The sequence below is a fragment of the Pelobates fuscus genome, chromosome 9 (genome assembly GCF_036172605.1).
Source record: "Pelobates fuscus isolate aPelFus1 chromosome 9, aPelFus1.pri, whole genome shotgun sequence".
In the NCBI taxonomy this organism is placed as follows: domain Eukaryota; kingdom Metazoa; phylum Chordata; class Amphibia; order Anura; family Pelobatidae; genus Pelobates; species Pelobates fuscus.
In genome coordinates, this window is record NC_086325.1 from 116,574,158 (window position 1) to 116,595,498 (window position 21,341).

The following is a 21,341-nucleotide window of genomic DNA, read 5'->3' on the forward strand; positions in this document are numbered from 1 at the left end:
TACACCGCCTAGCTCACTGGTAAATCTCAAGTTGAGATCATTTATGTTGAGTATTTTAACAAAATCCTCAAATCCTTAGTGGACCCTGTCCAGACAATTAGTACATCATCAATGTACCTTTTCCAACATGATATTAGTTCCGAGTACTTCCGTAAACATGGCGAATTTTGGATATGGTTCTCCCAAGTTCCTAGGTAAAGATTAGCATAGGAGGGGGCACAGGAAGTACCCATGGCTGTCCCTCTTATTTGTTGGTAAATGGTACCATTAAACAAAAAGATATTTTTTCACAGTGCCGAGGTATTCAGTTATAGGATCCTCTCCTAGTGAGTGGACTTATCTTGGGATTGGGATTGGTTTCTTCTTCCTTTTTCCCTTCTTTTTTTTTGGGGGGGGGAGTTTCCTTCCCTTCCCCCCCCCCCCCCCCTGTGCCCCCTCCTACGCTAATCTTTACCTAGGAACTTAGGAGAACCATATCCAAAATTTGCCATGTTTACGGAAGTACTCGGAACTAATATCATGTTGGAAAAGGTACATTGATGATGTACTAATTGTCTGGACAGGGTCCACTAAGGATTTTGAGGATTTTGTTATAATACTCAAAATAAATTATCTCAACTTGAGATTTACCAGTGAGCTAGGCGGTAAGCAAATTAACTTCTTGGACATTACTATTACAATTAAAGAGGAAGGATCAGTACAAACTACCTTGTTTAAGAAACAAACCGCCACCAATAATCTCTTGAATTGGACCAGTTACCACCCACAACCACTCAAGGCTGGTATTCCAATTGGCCAATACCTACGATTGAGACGTAATTGTTCATCTACAGAGGACTTTAATATCAAAGCCTGGGATCTAAGGAAATCCTTTAAAGATAAGGGATACCCGAATAGGGTCCTACGTAGAGCCATCAAGACTGACCGAGACACACTCCTTACTAATGAGAATGTACAATCAGAAGATTAAAAAACTGATTAGATGTATTGCCACATATGATGCGGGGTGGGACTATATGATGGGTACACTCAAGCGCTATTGGCCGATACTCAAATCTGACCCACATTTGAAACATGTAATCACTTCCTTCCCCTCCGTGACTGCAAGGAGAGGAAGCAATTTTCGAGATACCCTGGTACAGAGTCACTTGGCACCCAGGAAAAGGGGCCTTAATAACTACTTACCGAGGGGCTCGTACAAATGTGGGCACTGCAGTGCATGTGAATTCATGATAAGAAATTCCAAAGAATTCACTGACAGCAATGATACTGACACCTTCCCGGTCCGATCATTTTTTAATTGCAGAACAGAGTGTGTGATCTATTTACTCATCTGTTCATGCGGTATAAAATATGTGTGGGAAACATTTAGACCCTTCAAATTAAGGATTAGGGAACATGTTAACTCAGTCAGGAGACCCTTAGAAACTCCCATATCCCGCCATCTAAAAATACACCATTCAAACTCTTCTAAAAAATTGAGATTCATGGGAATTGAGCACATTCCACAGACTCAAAGGAAAGGAGATTCGGATATGAAGTTGAGACAACGAGAGTCTTATTGGATCTACAGACTCAAGACTCTCCCGCCCGCTGATCTTAATGAGGGCTTCTCATTCACCGCATTTCTATGACCACTCTTTACTTCAGATGTTATTTATAATTAGGAATATCCCTACTGAGTCCTTGTATATAGTCAGTAGGATGAACAATTGTATATAGTTAATTTAAATGTATATATTACTTATTGTATGTTTCTTATCACCTTATTTATGAGAACTCTGGTGTGGAAGATAATATAGAGAACCGTGGAATTAGACAGTCTTCAGTACCCACCTCTTCAGATAATTCTAAAGTTATTATCTATTAGATAGTAATGTGGAAAAACCAATAAAGTAATGTCTATATTCCTAATAGGTTCCACTATATTGTTTCACACCAGGATTGTTCTTTATTGTTTCGTTTTATCCTATAAGCAGTTCAATACTTGTCACACTGTTACAGTTTGTGTAATATGTCATAAACAAGGGAGCAAGCCTATGGGCTTTTTCTAGATCGAGCATCAATTTCGCTGTATGGTGTGTAGGAGGTCTCAAAGGAATGGCAGTCTCGTCACCAAGTGACGTAACCATGCCACCCCCCTCCCTTGCGGCAAATTTCTCCATCGGGGTACCATCCAGTTAGAGGATGATGCGGGCTTGATTGAGTCCTGGGCGGAATGTGGGAGGTCCAAAAGGAAAGATGGTTTTCGTCACAGGGTGACGCGATTTTCGCCACTCCCCTACCATACGGCCGGCTCCCCACGTGGGTACAACCCCATTAGCCGTCAAGCCCTTTGGTCACATGGTCCGCACAGGACACCAATGAAAATATGGTTGGCGTGAGCAATCAACTGGTGAATAAGACGGCGAAGTAAGTACATGAAATTGATACACAGCTGATAATTGTAACAAGTTGATTACCACAACGCATATATAAACGAACACAAAGCTACATCACAGTTCACTCCTGACGCCGCCGAAACGCGCGTCGAGTTTTCATTTAATTTAATTTTTTCTTTTATTTTGTTCACTTAGGTAGCACTTTATGGATTACTTTATTTAAATTCATTTTTTAGCTACTTGGTCAGGAAGGGAGCAGGGTAATAGGTAGGCACTAGTGTTTTTTTCACATTGCCGAGGTATTCAGTTCAGAGGTATAGGATCCTCTCCTAGTGAGTGGACTTATCTTGGGATTGGGATTGGGATTGGTTTCTTCTTCCTTTTTCCCTTCTTTTTTTTTGCGGGGGGGAGTTTCTATCCCCTTGTTTAGGAGGTTTTCCTTCCCTCCCCCCCCCCCACCCACCCATTTGTTCCTCCATTTATCTATTCTTGGAATACTACAGCTTTTTATATTATTTTATTTGACCTAGGCATTAGGCTTTGGCATAACTCTCTGCTAAGTAGTTACCTTGGTCTGTATGTGCTTAGTCACATCCATCCTCTCTCACCCTTGCCTCCCTATTCTCTCCTGTCTAATTTTTACTGCTTATACCCTTAGGATTATTAAAGGTAGGGATCTCCCCTTTTTTTTTTTTCATAACTCTTCCATTAGGGTCCTTTGGTTCCATACTTGTCTTTTGTTTATAATTTGTGGGTTATTCCCGGTTGGGAAGAGTTATTAGGGCTTTTTTTTAAACACTGATCCATGGGTTAAATCTATTACCCCTGGGTCAGTGTTTTCTTTATTGTGTTTCTGTGTATGTACGGGATGCAGTGTGTGCGTCTGTAAGGGGTGCATTGAGTGTGTGTAAGGCATGCATTGTGTGTTTCTGTGTGTGTAAGGGTTGCATGATTGTGTGTGTGTGTGTGATGGATGTCAATCTCTTTCTCCCCCCTCCCTCCCTTGTCACTCTCTTTCTCCCCCCTCCCTCCCTTGTCACTCTCTTTCTCCCCCTCCCTCCCTTGTCACTCTCTTTCTCCCACCTCCCTCCCTTGTCACTCTCTTCCCCCCTCCCTTGTCACTCTCTTTCTCCCCCTCCCTCCCTTGTCACTCTCTTTCTCCCCCTCCCTTGTCACTCTCTTCCCCCCCCCTCCCTTGTCACTCTCTTTCCCCCCTCCCTCCCTTGTCACTCTCTTTCCCCCATCCCTTGTCACTCTCTTCCCCCCTCCCTTGTCACTCTCTTTCCCCCCATCCCTCCCTTGTCACTCTCTTTCCCCCATCCCTCCCTTGTCACTCTCTTTCCCCCCATCCCTCCCTTGTCACTCTCTTTCCCCCCCTCCCTTGTCACTCTCTTTCTCCCCCTCCCTCCCTTGTCACTCTCTTTCCCCCCTCCCTCCCTCCCCACTCTCTTTCTCCCCCTTCCCTCCCTTGTCACTCTCTTTCCCCCTCCCTCCTCCCTCTCTTTCCCCCCTCCCTTGTCACTCTCTTTCCCCCATCCCTCCCTTGTCACTCTCTTTCCCCCCTCCCTTGTCACTCACTTTCTCCCCCTCCCTCCCTTGTCACTTTCTTTCTCCCCCCTCCCTCCCTTGTCACTCTCTTTCTCCCCCCTCCCTCCCTTGTCACTCTCTTTCTCCCCCTCCCTCCCTTGTCACTCTCTTTCTCCCCCTCCCTCCCTTGTCACTCTCTTCCCCCCCTCCCTCCCTTGTCACTCTCTTTCTCCCCCTCCCTCCCTTGTCACTCTTTTTCTCCCCCCTCCCTTGTCACTCTCTTTCCCCCCTCCCTCCCTTGTCACTCTCTTTCCCCCTCCCTCCTCCCTCTCTCCCCCCCCTTGTCACTCTCTTTCCCCCATCCCTCCCTTGTCACTCTCTTTCCCCCCTCCCTTGTCACTCACTTTCTCCCCCTCCCTCCCTTGTCACTCTCTTTCTCCCCCTCCCTCCCTTGTCACTCTCTTTCTCCCTCCCCACTCTCTTTCTCCCCCTCCCTTTCTCCCCCACCCTCCCTTGTACTCACTTTCTCCCCCCTCCCTCCCTTGTCACTCTCTTTCCCCCTCCCTCCTCCCTCTCTCCCCCCCCTTGTCACTCTCTTTCCCCCATCCCTCCCTTGTCACTCTCTTTCCCCCCTCCCTTGTCACTCACTTTCTCCCCCTCCCTCCCTTGTCACTTTCTTTCTCCCCCTCCCTCCCTTGTCACTCTCTTTCTCCCCCTCCCTCCCTTGTCACTCTCTTTCTCCCCCTCCCTCCCTTGTCACTCTCTTTCTCCCCCCTCCCTTGTCACTCTCTTTCCCCCCTCCCTCCCTTGTCACTCTCTTTCCCCCTCCCTCCCTTGTCACTCTCTTTCCCCCCTCCCTCCCTTGTCACTCTCTTTCCCCCATCCCTTGTCACTCTCTCCCCCCCTCCCTTGTCACTCTCTTACCCCCTCCCTCCCTTGTCACTCTCTTTCTCCCCCTCCCTCCCTTGTCACTCTCTTTCTCCCTCCCCACTCTCTTTCTCCCCCTCCCTTTCTCCCCCACCCTCCCTTGTACTCACTTTCTCCCCCCTCCCCCCCTTGTCACTCTCTTTCCCCCTCCCTCCTCCCTCTCTCCCCCCCTTGTCACTCTCTTTCCCCCATCCCTCCCTTGTCACTCTCTTTCCCCCCTCCCTTGTCACTCACTTTCTCCCCCTCCCTCCCTTGTCACTTTCTTTCTCCCCCTCCCTTGTCACTCTTTCTCCCCTCCCTCCCTTGTCACTCTCTTTCTCCCCCTCCCTCCCTTGTCACTCTCTTTCTCCCCCCTCCCTTGTCACTCTCTTTCCCCCTCCCTCCCTTGTCACTCTCTTTCCCCCCACCCTCCCTTGTCACTCTCTTTCCCCCATCCCTTGTCACTCTCTTTCCCCCATCCCTTGTCACTCTCTTCCCCCCCTCCCTTGTCACTCTCTTTCCCCCCATCCCTCCCTTGTCACTCTCTTTCCTCCCCTCCCTTGTCACTCTCTTTCTCCCCCTCCCTCCCTTGTCACTCTCTTTCCCCCCTCCCTCCCTCCCCACTCTCTTTCTCCCCCTCCCTTTCTCCCCCTCCCTCCCTTGTCACTCACTTTCTCCCCCCTCCCTCCCTTGTCACTCTCTTTCCCCCTCCCTCCTCCCTCTCTTTCCCCCCTCCCGTGTCACTCTCTTTCCCCCATCCCTCCCTTGTCACTCTCTTTCCCCCCTCCCTTGTCACTCACTTTCTCTCCCCTCCCTCCCTTGTCACTCTCTTCCCCCCCCTTGTCACTCACTTTCTCCCCCTCCCTCCCCCTCCCTCCCTTGTCACTCTCTTTCCCCCTCCCTCCTCCCTCTCTTTCCCCCCCTCCCTTGTCACTCTCTTTCCCCCATCCCTCCCTTGTCACTCTCTTCCCCCCCCTTGTCACTCACTTTCTCCCCCCTCCTTCCCTTGTCACTCTCTTTCCCCCCTCCCTTGTCACTCTCTTTCCCCCATCCCTCCCTTGTCACTCTCTTTCACCACCCCCTCCCTTGTCACTCACTTTCTCCCCCCTCCCCCTCCCTCCCTTGTCACTCTGCCCCCCCCCCTCCCTTGTCACTCTCTTCCCTCCCCATCCCTCCCTTGTCACTCTCTTTCAGGTAGCGCCGGCCCTGGCCTCGGGCAGTGAAGTCTGACATTGTTTCGTTGTGGATGGTGGTTAGCATGTTAACATCCTTCCTGTCCTTACATTTTATTGCTAACACTTCTGCTTTGTGCAGAGCTTTGCATTCTCCTTTTTTGGCATGCACAGTGTCACAGGCCAGTGTCTGCAAACCATAAAGTGTTTGAAACAAACACACACTGCTATAGAAATTGTACACATAAAGGTGGTAATCTTTATTGTTGACCATCTTTTCCTTCATACGCAAAAGGCAAACGTAGAGCCACTTTCACTTTTTATGCCATATCTAGTGCGTTTTGAGGGGATGTACTGTTTGAATCCTAATCTCCCTTATATTTCTCTAGGATGACAGAGGGTATTGTCATTAAAGTGTAAATATCGATGCAGCAACTCATATCTTGCTCTACACATGGTTTGGCAGTACACTGGACTAGAACAGATAGGGTTGGTGCTCCAGTAAGAGTGAATTGATGGCTTCTTTATAATAACCATGAGCATAGTAAGAGCCCAGATTTTTTTAGTTCAGGGACATCTGTGGGAGGCCAAGCATGTTCCCTGACTGCATAGCTACCCGGTTTGGTATTTTTAGAATCATGTACAACACTATTTTGCATGACTATCTTTTATGTTGTGCTGGAATATGAACCTTAAAGGAAAGTACTGTTCAATTCCACTGGAAAGTGGGGAGATCAAACATTCTATTTGACTGGCATACTGATCAAGGACTTGTGGACATTATAGGGTAAATTTTGTCACAAGTGAATTCGTGTTTTAAAGATAAACATTTGCTAAATTTTTTGTGTGGGAACAATAACTTTATAAATACACTTTATAAGTACACTGACAGTTTAATAGCGGTCACTGAATCCAGAAATGAAGGAAAATATACATTAGTAGAAATTAGACACCATATAGGTATTTTTTTTACACATTTTTCATTTAACAATGGTATTACCAACCTCTGTCAAAACTGCTGGTTACATTTTTTTTGTGTGTTTTTCACACACTTAATTTTTGTAGAGAATTTCACAGACCTTGAGTAACTCACTACTGTGAAGATCCCATATTTGTATTATGCTACTAGCACCAAAATTTTTTTTTTTTTTTTAGGATTTTAGAGGGTCAAATTGCAGACATGTCAATTTCAGTATTCAGGCCATGAAATGTGCACATAGAAAAACAAAACAAATATAGCTTATATAGCTATAGCAACGCTGTTACTAATCAGTAGGTGTCATGTGACACCAGAACGTGTCCGTGCAACAATGCGCACATGTTCGTGTCAGTTAATTGAACCTGGGATGCAGGGCCATAAAGAGGCCCTGATTCGCAGCGGCCAGCATTAGGAGGAGACCATGGACCTGTGGAAATGAGCTGAACAGCATGTAAGTCAAAGGCGGAAACCCAGGCACAGTCTTCCAGACCAAAACCCTTCCAGTGAACCAGATATTGAAAGAGCTCCACAGGAAAGCCTGGAATCAACAATGGACTAGACTTCATGCTCATCCTGGCCCTCCACACAGCTAGGAGCAGGACACACAGTGTGCCTTGTGAGGTGATTACAAACCAAAGGTATATAGAAAACATTTGGAATGAGCATGGCAGGAGGTAACACCAGAGATATAAAATAAAGACCTATAAATCTAGGTGCCAGCTTCATCGTGGGTACATTTAATTTTATGTTATGAATGGAAAGCCAAACCCTGTCCCCAGCATTTGTTGTCATGGAATTTGTGGCGAGTGGAAGTAAATTCCAGGGCTCGTTAAACCCCTTTCCCTTAAATCACTTAGATGTGGTCAAGAGCAGGAAACAATGTAATGTTAAGCATTGTAGGAATGACAGAGGGATGCCTACCATATTTAATATATGTCAGGGGTGGCGGTCCGATGACCGGGACCCAGTATGCCTGATCTTGATATTAGGAGTCACTGTGTGGAAATGGGCCATCAGGGCCTGGTGCAGGGTAACCACACACCGCCTGGTGTTGCGCACCAGCGTTTGTGCGGCCACATACCAAGGCCCTGATGCAGCTTCTGCGGATCCCAGGTGCCAGATGACAAGAAGCAGACCTCCCAGGATCTGAATAGGGAGCCTCTGCAGCAGATATGTATCCAGTACAGAAACAAGGCAAGACTAGAATAGACACCAAATAAGACAAAACTAGGAGAACCCAGAACCGGAGCAGAACAGAAAGCAGAACATGTACACAAGACATGAGGAAAACATGAACAGGACAGGACTGTACATGAACTGGGAATACAAGACAAAAATAATACAAGACAAGAGATACTAGGCAAAACAAAAGGAGACTTGACTAAGTACTATATATGTAAAACACTGGAGATTTAGACATACATAAATGGCCAAGATGTATGCAAGTCCTCCAATTACGGTGGGATCCTAGACTGCCTAAATATGCATGACTAAATAAACAATAATAAAACACACACAACACTTACCTGCAAGAAAGGGCAGAGGACTTCAAACAACTGCTTGCAGGAACCAACTGAAACAAAAGGATTCATGGAAAAGGAACGAGTGTGGCAACATAAAACAAACATATAAAGGAATCCAGGAGACTGGGAATTCCAGAAACAGAATAAAGGAATGAACCCAGAAAACCCAGCATAAGGAAAACCAGACATGGAATAGAAACCCAGAAAAATCAAGAAAAACTAAACAAGAATTGTAAAAAGAGTACTGGATACCAGAAGCCAAAGCCAGACATCTCGGCAGAACAGAGCAGGATGTGACAATATAGAAGGGACTATCCCTGGATGACTTGTGTAAAGTTATTGTGGGCAAATTGAACCAAGGATACAAGGTCAAACCAGTTGCCATGATTGTGGGATGTGAAAGCGCAAGAACGCATCTAAGGACTGCTCTATTGGTTTGAGGATGCTACGAGGATGAGAATGACAAAGAAAGGATCTTGTGTCTTTCTGCAAGTGGAACATACAATTTATTTGGCAGTTTATCAGCAGGTGTCTGTGCTTGAGCTGCCTATATTCTCTCTATGAATAAAGAAGACATAAATAGCAACGTATCAACTATTATGCATTCAGGTGGGATGGCGGGAGTGATAGCTTGTTCTTGTTGTCTTGACAATGCATCAGTTTTCACGTTACAAGTACTTGGTCTATCTCTGATGATAAAATTGAAGTGAGAGCTAAACAGAGCCATCTTTTCTGTCTAGAAGATAGATGTTTAAGTTCACTGATGCATGCCAAGTTTTTATGATCTGTAATTATCATGGTGGGTACTGCAAAACCTTCTAATAAATGCCTCCACATTTAGGGCAATAGTGGTAGCCAACAGCTCCCTATTCCCAATGTCATACTTCATTTCAGGAGCAGACAGAGACAGTTTTTTGGAGGAAAAAAAAACATGGATGAACACATTTCTCCTGAGGTTCCCTTTGGGAGAGAACAGCTCCTACTCCGATTTCTGAAGCATTTACTTCTACAACAATAGGCTTAGACAGATCATGATGTACAAGACCAGAGCAGCGGCAAGCATTTTAGTGATTGAAAGCAGAAATGGCCTTTGGGTGTCAGGCATGGTTATTGGCTTCCTTACGAGTGAGACTGGTGAGAGGTGCGATCACAGAAAAAAAAAATGCCCTTAATGAATCTACTATAATATTTTTTTAATCCTTTGAATCTTTGGATTGCTTTCAGATTCTTAGGCAGAGGCTATTTCAAGACTAATTGTAATTTGATGGGAGCCATTTTAAATCTTGTAGCACAACCCAAAAAGTGTGTCTCTGTTTGATTAAACTTTTTTTTTAGTTTATAGTATAATCCCTTCTTTAAGAATGTGTTGAGTACTTGTTTAACATGAACATGCTGTATCATTAGAGTAAATAAGTATATTGTCAAGATCTACTAAAATGCATGTATAAATGTACTCTCTAAGCACATCATTAACAACATTTTGGAAAACTGGTGGTGCACTGTATAACCCAAGATAGTCGTAATGTCCGCTCCATATATTAAATGCAGTTTTCCACTCATGACCTTCTTTTATCCTAACTAGATGTAAGCACTCCTAAGATCGAGCTTTGTAAAGATAGTGAACCACTGAAGTCTATAAAAATTTTCTGAAATAAGCAATATAGGATACACATTTCATATGGTAATTTTGTTCAATCTCTGATAATCAATACAGGGTGTAGATCACACTGTACATTCAATGGCACAGTCATATGGTCTGTGTGGAGGTAACGTTCCTGCATGGGTTTTATTAAATACCTCTTTGACTGATTAAACAGTGGATAAGGGAGCGACTATGGGTACATTATTTATTCATACTGGTTTAACAATAAGTAAACTGTTCTCCTTGCACCTTGTTCACAAGAACATATCTCTCCCTATATCCATTTTAAGACATAATTATGTTTAGACACCCCCCAAATGATGGGAAAGGAAGCAGAGGAGAACCTGTAGGACAATACATTCTCTATGTAAAGGTCCCACAGAGAGTGTTAAAGAACATGGCTCTTTGGTTATTTTAGGTGTCTGGAGTGGTCTACTATCTATGGCCTCAATGGCCAAAGGTGTGGATATCTCTTTGAGTGGTATTGATACCGGAGAAACTGACGGAAGCCAAGCACAGAGAGATGGACACAGGTTTCTTCAGGAAGGAAGAGATTCTTTATTGGATCACCGATCGGGACTCAGAGGGACTAATGTCACCAAAATACAGCAAGTTCTGAGCCCCGGACAATAGTGCAGGCTCCTTATATAGGCACATAACTCCTCCCATATTAAGCTCCACCCGCACATTCTCTTGACCAATCAATACAAATAAGAATTAACTTCCTGCTTGACCGCATGGCTTGTCCAGCACAATGGAGGAGGGGAATACTATATCCTGTATTCTTGCACATGCTCCGTACACTACTGATCGTATCTTGCCTCGTGCAACCAACTGATCGATACGTCAGCATATGCACGTACACATGCCACGTGGTAATCTCGGCCTACTAAATTTATTTTTACCGAGATTCCACCACATTCCCCCCTTTGATGCCTCTTGATATTTCACAATTACTTGAGGCATCACTTAACCTTAGTTTGCATACGCCGCAAGTTACCTTGAACCAGACCAGACTTATCTTATGATGTGAATCTTCAACACTCATCTTCCTGCATTGGTTCTCCCTGATCTAGAGCCTTATATTTATAAATTGCCATTATCTGTGCAGCAGCCTTCCTCTCTGCTATATTTTCTATCAGGCTTTGCACAGACCTAACTACTAAGGGTATAAGACACGGCAGGAGTAGACACAACATTAAAATCAGTAGGACTCCACCTACCACTGTCTTAAGCCCTCCAAACCACTCATACCAGCTACCAAACCAACTACTTGGATTTTACCCTTTCCATACCTGAGTAGGCACATGCGCTAGTTTAACCATATGGCTAGTAAGCTCAGCTATTGCTTGCCCTTCGTCATCTATTTGAAGACAGCAATTGCTCAGGTTAAACTTCCCACATACACCTCCCTCTACTGCCAAAAGGTAATCCAAGGCTAATCTATTTTGGTATACTGCTGTCCTCATCCTGGTATTGTGCTTCGCTAGAAGATTGAGCGCTTGTGAGGTCTCATTAGTAATTATCTCAACCACCGCCTGTAATCTTATAATACGGTTGAGCATATAAATTGGGGTTCTATAACCAAAGGTACCGTCCTCTGCCCACGTGGCTGGCCCATAGTAATCTATAATACGCTGGGGAGGCCATTCATTATCTTCCCAGGCGCCTATCTCTATGGGTCCTCTTTTCTTCCTATGATTCACATCATACACTTTAACACCTAAAGTCTCACCTGTTTCAATAGGTAACAAGAAGAAGGATGGTTTGAGCATACCCAACACACATGCCCCTTCCCAGTCCTGTGGCAACTCCGAATTGGCTTTCTTACCACAGATCCAGTACAAATTTGCTGGGGCTCTTCAGTTAGATGTGATGGATAGATCAAACCACACATCCTTTAAATTGGCGTATCTAGCAAACGGGTTAGATGGTTCTGAGACATTTGAAGCCGACCACCAAGTTGTATTCTTCGTATCATCATCATAAGCTTTTTGCCCTAGACAAGTTAATTCTCCTACAGAAGTATTATACATCATTCCTTTCCTCGCTATGTAAACATAACCTATGATGGAGGTCTTTAATCTCCACTCAGATTTACCTCTAACACTCATATGATAATCGGCTTGTGTAGATATTAATTGGTCAACTGCCTCAGAACCGGACATTACCTCCTTTGCTTCCCAAGGCCATTGGTCTCCCATGTTAGTACCTCCACACACATAGCAGTTGGTAACATTAAGACTACCGGCAATACTTTCGGCTAAATCAATGAACAGGTTTTTAGCATTATGGGGGATCTTATTATCTATGCTCATCTCTTCATAAAACTATGAATAGTATACTTGATGAGTCTGGGAGGATACCGTATCAGTCTCTATCCCTATAAACAATACTGTCCCAGGATCTAAACCAGTCCCATATATTTGAAACCCAAATAAATTACCATATTTATCTAAGAACCTGTCGGGGTTATTTATAAGTATATGGACTGGATTGCATTCCATAGACTTACAATATGGGCTGGTAGGCAACTTAGTCACAATCATGTCCTTGTCTACTGTCTGTCCCCAAGTTGCCCACCCCACACAAGACCAATATGGGCAAAAGTTATAATCTCTATTTGGGCATCTAGGGCTCACATACTTATTTTTACTACTGGGACAAATATATTTATCGTTAGACCCATACGTCCTCTCCCATCTAAGATCCCCACATACATTCCACGGCTTTCTACCACTTGATATCGCCTTACACGCATCAAATAGCAGAACACCCGAAGAATGTACGGATTCTAATACCGTCTTATTAATTAGGGTCCCCTGAGGATCTCCATTCCTGAGAGTCAACCAAATTGTACGAGGTTGATACTCCGGACTGAAGCACTTAGGTTCTCCTACTCCTAAATGGCACACACTATATTCTATATTTAGGTATCTACATCTTGATACATCTCCTTTACACTCTTATTGTGAATGCCAAATTAGGGTTTGGGAAATATGGTTACCTGTTCTTGTAGTCTTAATGCATACCTCACAGCTAGGAGTGTCGGTACCTCTACCTTCCTGAATATAAAAATACACATATAAAAACATTATTAAGAATACATCTTTCGTCGTCATCCTCAGTCTTCGTCCGTGCGAAGGCACCTCAGCTTCCAGGATGTAAGGGCTGCAGGGAATGGAGTTCTGCTCGTCTTCACAGGGGTCCCTTCGGGACTTTTCCTGACTTACACACTCGTTGGTGAGCGGACAGGCTTTATTATGGCCTTCTCACTCACTTACCAAATCTCTGAAACAATAAAATTTGTAATCCACAAGGTTCCTCGTCACTCCGACTGAGTCGTGCGCTTTAACCGGATCTTGCAGGGATTCTCTGGATCTGCTGTAGCTTGCCAAGAATCGACTGCTGCTGGTTTAACCCTGGAGTGATGTATCCACGGAGTCACTTCGGCTACTTTTATCGCTGTAGGGGTAGACAAAAGAACAACATAAGGACCTCTCCACTTGGGCCCTAACGGTACATTATTCCACTCTTTAATCCACACTTGGTCTCCTGGGTGGTAACTATGAACTGGGGGATAAATATTCACAGGTAATCTATCTTGTACCCATTTCTGTACCTCCTTCATAGTCTTACCCAACTCTACAACCTGCTGCCGGGTAATTCCTTCTCCCAACTGACTCAAATCCCCCCTTAAGTTACCAAGTACGGGAGGTGGTCGCCCATACATGATTTCAAAAGGAGAGAGGCCCATCCTTCTGGTAGGTGTACTGCGGATTCGCAATAGAGCTATGGGCAAGAGAACGTTCCACTTAAGTTGGGTTTCCTGACACATTTTAGCCAACTGATTCTTAATAGTTCTATTCATTCTCTCTACCTTACCAGAACTCTGGGGTCTATATGCCGTATGAAGCCTCCACTTTATACCAAGCATATGAGTCAGTTGTTGTAGGCACTGATGAACAAAAGCTGGACCATTGTCCGATCCTATAGAGCAGGGTAGTCCATATCGGGGTATTATTTCTCGTAGCAGGAATCTCACAACTTCCCCTGCTTTCTCTGTACGAGTAGGACATGCTTCTACCCAGCCTGAATAGGTACACACAACTACCAGCAGGTAGCGATGTCCACCAGATTTAGGCATCACTGTATAGTCAATTTGTAAATTGGACATGGGGAGTCCCCCCATAAACTGGACTCCTGGTGGCTTTACTGGTCCTTGCCTTGCATTATTTTTAGCACACGTTACACATCTTCGTACAATGGCCTGAGTCAAGTTGGACAATCTTGGTATGTAGAAATGTTTTCTGAGAGATTCTTCTGTGCTGTCTCTCCCAGAATGTGTCCCGTTGTGATAGTTTTGGACAATTTCTACCGCTAGTGATGCTGGAATGACTATTCTTCCATCTTCTAACTGATACCATTTGTTCTCCAAATATTTTCCAGGTTCAGTCTTTAACCACTCCTCTTCTTGAGCTGTATAAACTGGAGTCCATTGAGACAGTGGAGTTGGTATAAGAGCAGCTATATGCCCCACATACTCCTGTCTTCCCGATTCAGCGGCACGCTTAGCTGCACTATCTGCCATCCGATTTCCTTTGGTTACATCACCATCTCCTCTCAGATGCGCTCGACAATGTATAATACCGACTTCTTTCGGCTCCCACACTGCTTCCAATAGTTGTAGGATTTCAGCTGCGTACTTGATTTCTTTGCCTTCTGAATTCAATAGTCCTCTTTCTTTATACAAAGCTCCGTGTGCATGAGTGGTTAAAAACGCATACTTGGAGTCCGTGTAGATGTTCACTCTTAAACCTTCAGCCAATTGTAACGCTCGTGTCAGTGCTATCAATTCTGCCTTTTGTGCTGATGTTCCTTTTGCCAGTGGCCGAGCTTCTATCACCTTGTCTATCGTTGTTACTGCATATCCTGCATAGCGGATCCCTTCTTTCACATAACTACTGCCGTCGGTGTAATATTGAACATCGGGGTTCTGGATGGGAAAATCACGAAGATCTGGTCTACTTGAAAATACTTCATCCATTACTTCCAAACAATCATGTTGACTTTCAGTAGGTTGTGGCAAAAGGGTAGCTGGATTTAAGGTATTTACAGTCTCTAAATGCACTCTTGGGTTTTCACACAACATTGCTTGATACTTGGTCATACGGCTGTTACTAAACCAATGATTTCCTTTGTAATCCAACAACGTCTGTACTGCATGTGGGACTCGTACATAAAGTTCTTGACCCAGAGTGAGTTTATCGGCTTCAGCTACTAGCAGGGCGGCTGCAGCTACGGCTCTTAGACAAGGTGGAAGTCCGCTGGCCACTGCATCCAGTTGCTTAGACATGTAGGCAACAGGTCTTTGCCATGATCCCAAGTACTGTGTCAATACTCCCACAGCCATTCTTCTTTGCTCATGTACATACAGGTAGAATGGTCGTGTGTGATCAGGTAGACCTAATGCTGGGGCACTCATCAAAGCCTTCTTCACATCTTCAAATGCCGTTTGCTGTTCTTGAGTCCATAAGAAGGGGTCGTGCTCTGTACCTTTGATAGCTGCATACAGAGGTTTTGCCAGTATCGCGTAGCTGGGAATCCATATCCTACAGAAGCCTGCTGCCCCCAAGAATTCTCGCACTTGTCTTCTATTCTTGGGTATCGGTATTTGGCACACAGCTTCTTTTCTCTCTGGCCCCATCATTCTTTGACCTTCAGAGATATGGAATCCCAGATATTTGACAGTTGGCAAACACAACTGAGCCTTCTTTCTAGACACCTTGTATCCTGCCTTCCAGAGAATGTGTAGTAGATCGTGCGTTGCTTGCTGACATATTTCCTTTGTAACTGCTGCTATCAACAAGTCATCTACATATTGTAACAATACACACTCTCCTGGGATGGACTCGAAATCCAGTAGATCTTGACTTAGAGCTGAACCAAATAGGGTAGGTGAATTTTTAAACCCTTGGGGCAGTCTTGTCCAGGTCATTTGGCGTTTTGAGCCCGTTACAGCGTTTTCCCATTGGAAAGCGAAGATACATTGACTTTCTGCGGCAATTCGGAGGCAAAAGAAGGCATCTTTGAGGTCTAGGACTGTAAAGTAAGTAGCCCCGCCCGGAATTAAAGCAAGCAGGTTATATGGATTGGGCACAACTGGATGTATACTAACAACCGCATCATTGACTGCTCTCAAGTTCTGTACAGGTCGATACTCATCTGTACCGGGCTTTTGAACAGGCAGCAATGGGGTGTTCCAGGGGGAAGTACAGAATTTTAGGATACCATACCGTATGAACTTATCCAGATAAGATTGGATGTTCTTCTTAGCCTTCTGCGGGATGTGATATTGTCTTAGGCTTACTGGATAAACCCCAAGTTTTAGTTCGATTTTAATAGGTGGAATATTGCGGGCCAGTCCTGGTGGGTTGTTCTCTGCCCAAACTCCTGGTATGTTGAATAAGGATTCATCACTCCTAGGGTTTTACATAGTCAACGCTGTATAAAGTCGCCACTCTTCTTCCTTTGGTACGGATAATGTCATAATACCTGAAGGTCCATTAAACTTTAAGGATGTTGTTCCATTTGGTAGGAACGTAATCTGCGCTTGTAACTTAGATAGCATATCACGTCCCAGCAATTGGACTGGACATTCAGGCATATAAAGGAATTGATGTTTTACTACGTGGCCTCCCTACCTTCTCTATCGCGGGACCTTTGCGCTGCTGGATAGTACCTATCTTCCCTTACACTTCCTCTGTTCCCATTACTCCCTCTATTACCATTGCTCCCTCCGGGGCCTCCTCTACCTCTCGCTCTGCCTCTAAAGTTTCCGTAACCTGCCCTGGGTAGGTCTCTCTCGTACTGCTCTCTTTGCGGACACTCGTTTCTCCAATGCCCTTCTTCCTTGCAATACGCGCACTGATTCCTACTAAAAGGCTCCCTTTTCCATCTACTATCGCCTCTATCTGGGCCCCGTCTATCTACGCCTGCGATCGCTACCGCTAGCATATCAGCCTTTTTACGCATCTTGCGCTCTTCCTCTTTCTTCGTCTCTGTTTCCCTGTTCATGTACACTTTATTTGCTACCTCCATTAGTTGGGTGATAGACATTCCTGCAAACCCTTCTAACTTTTGTAGCTTGCGCTTAATATCTCCGTAAGCTTGGCTGACAAAGGCGGAGTTTACCATTCGGGAATTATCAGCGTCTTACGGATTAAAGGGGGTATACAAGCGGTATGCCTCCAATAATCGGTCATAAAAGACACTGGGCGCTTCATCACTTTTCTGAATCACCTCAACTGTCTTCGACATATTAATAGCTTTCTTCCCTCCGGCTTTCATGCCAGCAATTATAGCGTCTCTATAGGCTTTGAGTTGGACCATATCTGCGCCATTAACATTCCAGTCGGGATCGGTGTTAGGATAATGTGTTGCGGCCCATGCTGCCGGATTGGCTTGATTTAAAGCACGGGCTCTATCCTCTAGCGCTTTAATGGCCGCTTGGTTAATCCTTGTCCTTTCCTCATTATTAAACAATGTCATTAATAACTGCTGGCAATCAGCCCATGTCGGATTATGTGTCTGAACTATCGAGGTGAACAGATCGGTCATAGCTTGTGGTTTCTCAGTGTACGAGGAATTGTGGGTCTTCCAATTCAAGAGATCGGTAGTCGTGAACGGGACATATACGAAGACTGGGTCAGCATGTGCCATTTGACCTGCGGCATCGAGATAGGCTGACCCAGGATTCAGACGAAGAGGCATCTGATAATGCTTAAGTTGTTGGGTACCGGTCAGTTGTCTGGTTAGTATAGGGCTACGTGAAGGGGCGTCAGTTATGGGTTCCAGTCGGGGGGAAATAAGGCATGAGGATGTGGGAGCTTGATTTTGGGAAAAGCTAGTAAATCGAATACTCCCAGCCGAGCTAGAAGAAGCTTGACCGGAAGTTTGAAGTGGATCCAAATCAGGATATTCAGATCTAACGGGGGTTGGTTCTGGTTCCGGAAGGGGAGGTTTAATACGAGGGGGGGTGGATTCTGTACTGGAGGAGGAAGCGGAAGGGGATGAGGGCAATGAGGGGAGGGGTATAGAACTTCCTGCACTCGCGTCACCTCTTCCTGTAGGGAAGTAAGGGGGCGGCAAAGGGATCTCGGACTCAGGGGTCGTGTCCAAAATGGGCCTAACCACAGTCCTAGTGGACAAACAAGTCCTGGCCACCATGAGGCGACATTGCTCCTCGTGGCATATCTGAATCCATTTTGGCGAGTCGTTTACGGCCTGTCTCCAACAATCAATATATGGAAACTGTCCATAAAGTTCAGGCCTACCTGACACAGCCACGTGTACACGCTGTATCAGGGTTGGATCCAAACTACCACGTGGCGGCCATGCCGCAACCAAAATAGGCCACTCCCTAGTGCACAAAGTGACCAAACGTACAGGAGACATTTTAACCCCAAAATCACATGTTTTAAATCCCTTTTTAAAATGCTTTACCATACAACCTAAGGGATCCAAAATCGTTGACTCCGACGCACCCATACTTATCAATGGAACGTCGTTGACAACGAATACTATGCACGCGTTCTATTCAACAGTCACACCCGTTTCCTCTGGCAACAGCACCACGTGGTACGGTTACCAAGTGAAACGTACACAATAACACAATAAACACTCAGGGAATTCCCGTACACACACAGCTGTTACACCAGTCACTAAATAATCAATATTATGCCCTTTGGCGAAACTATACAGTCACCCACGCTATAATTCTCTATATATGAATTACCCGTCTATAACACACCCCAGTAACATCGTCTTTTACAAATAGCGGTTACAGTACGGTTAGCATAGGTCAAAGCACAATTTAAGGTCACAATACAATTATTAGTGGTTATGGTGTTAAACATGCAATGGACGACAATGATTAGTACTTGTATACAGTGTCAGTAAATATACAGGGTTATGGTACCGTGCACTATGATACAGCAACACACTATTAACACTCTCGCTAGACGGCTGAGCTCGCGCTATCTAACAAGATATACACTTTACTAACAATCTTTAACACATTTACAATCCCAACTAAACTATTGGCCAGTACCTTGAATGGACTACCTAAAACTATGTACACCCGTTTTGGTTAGCCACACTGCCCAAGCACCACATATAGCGAACTAGAGGGCGGAATTTACACAGAACCCTCTTAGTCTATTTACTCTATCAAAAATCTAGTGGGTTCCAAATTTACACGCCTTCCCACTTAGCCAAGATAGGTTGAGATCTAGCGAACCGAATTTACACAGGCGCCGCTTAGTCTCCCGGTCCCTCCGACCTAGCGAACAAAATATACACCCTAGAACGCTAGTCTAGACAAGACACCGGTGTCCGGCTAGGGCTATTTACACAGGACCCCGCCTGACTCCAAACCAAATCAAACGGTCTTACTAAAGAGCGTTCGATTGAGCGGTGCGCCTTCGCTCCTTCCCTTCCGACAGAGGGGGCAGATTCCATACACAGATTTAAACCCCTTTTGGGCCTACCGCACAATCGGTATACCCCTAGTGGGTCTGCCGTCTAAAACAGCAGTTGTCTTACCTCCTCGTTCCTGAACCTGAGTTCACACTCATCGACGGGGACACCCCAGCACTTCTTACGTAGAGGCCGATGATCTCCTGGACAACAGACCAGTGGCGCCGAGACGAAGGGAGGTCCACGCAGAAGTTCAGGGGTGCAGCCGTAGAGAACGTGGGCAAAGATAGACCGTCTCACGCCTCTGCCTCTCAGCTACCGTTGAACGATGAGCTTCCCGGCCAATGCACCAAATGATACCGGAGAAACTGACGGAAGCCAAGCACAGAGAGATGGACACAGGTTTCTTCAGGAAGGAAGAGATTCTTTATTGGATCACCGATCGGGACTCAGAGGGACTAATGTCACCAAAATACAGCAAGTTCTGAGCCCCGGACAATAGTGCAGGCTCCTTATATAGGCACATAACTCCTCCCATATTAAGCTCCACCCGCACATTCTCTTGACCAATCAATACAAATAAGAATTAACTTCCTGCTTGACCGCATGGCTTGTCCAGCACAATGGAGGAGGGGAATACTATATCCTGTATTCTTGCACATGCTCCGTACACTACTGATCGTATCTTGCCTTGTGCAACCAACTGATCGATACGTCAGCATATGCACGTACACATGCCACGTGGTAATCTCGGCCTACTAAATTTATTTTTACCGAGATTCCACCACAGTATGTGGTGCAAAGCAACAAAAGCCTAATCAGTCAAGTTCTCTGCGGCTCCTGAATTGATGAGAGCTTTACACTTAGCTTTAGGAGATAATAACAGAAAGAAGTAATATATTTTGAGATATGGTAGGAAATGTAACACTTGAGGCTGGTCCCCTATTATTGGTTCTTATGTGCATACATTTTATGTGCCGATGAAGTTGTTTTGGTGCCTGCCGTGTCCATTTAATTTTAGATTGTGCAAGCACAATTTAGCTCTCTACACCACAGATTGTATGGTCTTCCAAGTTAATCCTATGAAATGTATTTTTTTTTCTCATACATGCCAGAGCTGTTATTCTTCCCAAGACAATAACACAGGTTACAAGTCAAATGTAAATGTAAATGTGAAAATATATATTTGTTGAATAACAGCAATTCAAGGTTAACTGGTTTACACATCTTCAGTTTGCCTTTTGATTTTTATTCAGTAAGCTCTATAATAAGTGTTGCAAAGTATTCTGTTTCTGCTTAATTTAGGTTACCCAACACAACTCTAGAACCACAAATGTTTGGATTTCGAATGACTTAAAGGGCCACTATAGTGCCAGGAAAACATACTCGTTTTCCTGGCACTATAGTGCCCTGAGGGTGCCCCCACCCTCAGGGTCCCCCTCCCGCCGGGCTCTGGGGAGAGGAAAGGGGTTAAAACTTACCTTTATCCAGCGCCGGGCGGGGAGCTCTTCTCCTCCGATCCTCCTCCTCTCCTCCCATTCGTCTGAATGCGCACGTGCGGCAAGAGCTGCGCGCGCATTCAGCCAGTCTCATAGGAAAGCATTATCAATGCTTTCCTATGGACGCTTGCGTGCTCTCACTGTGATTTTCACAGTGTGAATCACGCAAGCGCCTCTAGCGGCTGTCAGTGAGACAGCCACTAGAGGCTTTGAGGGCTGTATTAACCCATTT